The sequence below is a fragment of the Selaginella moellendorffii genome, unplaced genomic scaffold (genome assembly GCF_000143415.4).
Source record: "Selaginella moellendorffii unplaced genomic scaffold, v1.0 SELMOscaffold_212, whole genome shotgun sequence".
Taxonomy (NCBI): Eukaryota; Viridiplantae; Streptophyta; class Lycopodiopsida; order Selaginellales; family Selaginellaceae; genus Selaginella; species Selaginella moellendorffii.
This window is the reverse complement of record NW_003314472.1, coordinates 28873-30304: the sequence shown is the minus strand read 5'-3', so window position 1 is coordinate 30304 and position 1432 is coordinate 28873. Positions and strand designations below refer to the sequence as shown.

General features: G+C 53.6%; 2 non-coding genes across 2 annotated transcripts in view; both read right to left on the bottom strand.

Annotated features, from left to right (window-relative positions):
* LOC112343792 overlaps positions 1-1070 on the bottom strand; it is a 3391-nt gene extending 2321 nt beyond the window's left edge. Inside the window, exon 1 of the ribosomal RNA XR_002991415.1 lies at positions 1-1070. This exon is cut by the window's left edge and continues 2321 nt beyond it. This is a non-coding gene — a ribosomal RNA (28S ribosomal RNA).
* Positions 1071-1103: 33 nt separating this feature from the next.
* On the bottom strand, positions 1104-1257 carry LOC112343795. The gene has a single exon (XR_002991417.1). It is a non-coding gene; the product is annotated as a 5.8S ribosomal RNA (ribosomal RNA).
* Between the last annotated feature and the right edge of the window lie 175 nt (positions 1258-1432).

Here is a 1432-nt window from a genome sequence, read left to right as displayed (position 1 = left end):
ACCCCGGCTGCTTTACCTATTTAAAGTTTGAGAATAGGTCGAGGGGTGTTTCACCCCCGGATGCCTCTAATCATTCGCTTTACCCGATAAAACTCAGCAAGAGCTCCAGCTATCGTGAGGGAAACTTCAGAGGGTACCAGCTACTAGATGGTTCGATTAGTCTTTCGCCCCTATACCCAAGTCTGACGAACGATTTGCACGTCAGTATCGCTACGAGCCTCCACCAGAGTTTCCTCTGGCTTCGCCCTGCTCAGGCATAGTTCACCATCTTTCGGGTCCCAGCAGGTATGCTAACACTCAAACCCTTCTCAAAAGATCAAGGTCGGTCCGTGGTGCACCCCCGAAGGGGATCCCACGAATTAGTTTCCTTTCGCCTGTACGGGTTTAACACCCACAGACTCGCATACATGTTAGACTCCTTGGTCCGTGTTTCAAGACGGGTCGGATGGAACGCCCAAGTTCCAGCATCTGGCGGGGCACCGGAGCACCCCGCCATTTTCAGAGGCAGCGGCGGCATTGGCAGGGAGCCAGAGGCTCACAAGCCGTTATCCCGCCGCGTCCTCCCATGCTGGACAGCCCCTTGCATTGCTTGGCAGACCAGCTCTCGCCGTTCCACACACAACCAAGGGGCGCACAAGGCATCCATTCGCTTCCCTCCCAGCAATTTCAAGCACTTTTTAACTCTCTTTTCAAAGTCCTTTTCATCTTTCCCTCGCGGTACTTGTGCGCTATCGGTCTCTCACCAGTATTTAGCCTTGGATGGAATTTACCACCCACTTAAGGCTGCATTCCCAAACAGCCCGACTCGCCGAAAGAGCCTCGTGATGCAGCAGGGTCCAGGCTAGACGGGGCTCTCACCCTCTCTGGCGTCCCGTTCCAAGGGACTTAAACCCGGTCCGCTGCAGAGGACCCTTCTCCAGACTACAATTCAGGGTGCAGAGACACCCCGATTTCCAAGCTGGGCTCTTTCCGTTTCGCTCGCCGCTACTAGGGAAATCCTTGTTAGTTTCTTTTCCTCCGCTTAGTGATATGCTTAAACTCAGCGGGTTGTCTTGCCTGACCTGAGGTCGTGCACATGAGCGATTCGCCACTAGGTGGGGTGCGGATGCTCAGGCAGGCATGCCCTCGGGATGAACCTCGGGCACAAGTTGCGTTCAAAACTTCGATGATTCACGGAATTCTGCAATTCACATCACGTATCGCATTTCGCTGCGTTCTTCATCGTTGTGAGAGCCTAGATATCCGTTGCTGAGAGTAACATTTTGTTTTTTTGGCCCGACAGGACCACAAGATCAAAAACAACTAGTTGATAACAATCACGGCCTCCAAGTGTGCCACATCCCCCAGCCGATGGCTGGGGGATGGTGGCACAAGTGGAAGGAGGAGGCACACATGCACAAGTTGTAAACCCCTTGGTTTGGACTTCCCGGGT